This window comes from Euwallacea similis, chromosome 31, assembly GCF_039881205.1.
Source record: "Euwallacea similis isolate ESF13 chromosome 31, ESF131.1, whole genome shotgun sequence".
In the NCBI taxonomy this organism is placed as follows: domain Eukaryota; kingdom Metazoa; phylum Arthropoda; class Insecta; order Coleoptera; family Curculionidae; genus Euwallacea; species Euwallacea similis.
In genome coordinates this window covers 1,043,252-1,044,100 of record NC_089639.1, presented here as the reverse complement: position 1 = coordinate 1,044,100, position 849 = coordinate 1,043,252, and positions in this window count along the sequence as shown.

Here is an 849-nt window from a genome sequence, read left to right as displayed (position 1 = left end):
TTAACGGTCAATACATAAACGCCTTGGTAACCTTGTCGGGAGAATAATTTCTGTGGAAATGGAGAAATTGGCCAATGCTCTAATTTCGTCGTTTCTAATAGAAATTATCTGGTTTGTAAAGTTACCAGCAGTTTGGTATATTGGCAGTAAGCGTGTTGATGTTTTAATGAATGAGTACATTTGCTTTTACTATTTTCACTTTTATAAATTATGAAGAGAACAAAGTAACGGAATAAATCACGACAAAGATCTCATGGCAATAAATTCTACTGAGCTACCATTATTATAATATCTGTGAACCCTCAAGTAATGCTACATTAGTAACCCATTGCCATTCAAAGCTAGAGGGTAGAATACGTGAATTATCAGTCTTATTGAATTCACTGAAATGCGTTACGATTAATTATTAAGATGCTTGGTTACCGATTACTTTCAAATCACCAATTTCAATTCCTGATTCGTTCTTGAGGAATTCAAATCGATCTCCTACGCTTGTCTCTAACAAAACGCCTTTTAAATGTAAAATTGGCCTAATTTACCACCAGGATAATATTAAATCATCACCAAATTAAACGAATTACAGTAAATTGCATAAATCCCAATAACCACTCGATTCCGCCCCTGGATGGGGGTGTTCCACAAGCGGGATACGAGTGGGAACCGAGCTGAAGGAGGAATGAAGAGAGAGGCGGGGATTAAACGTGTCAAAGTGAGATAGAAAGAGGGACTGGCTCAAAGGGCCGGAAAGAGCGAGATAGAATGCCAAAATACGGGGTTTTAGTGATAACAGAGGAACGATATCACATTTTAATGTCGTTAAAGTCACTTCTCAGTGGGCTTAGACGTAAG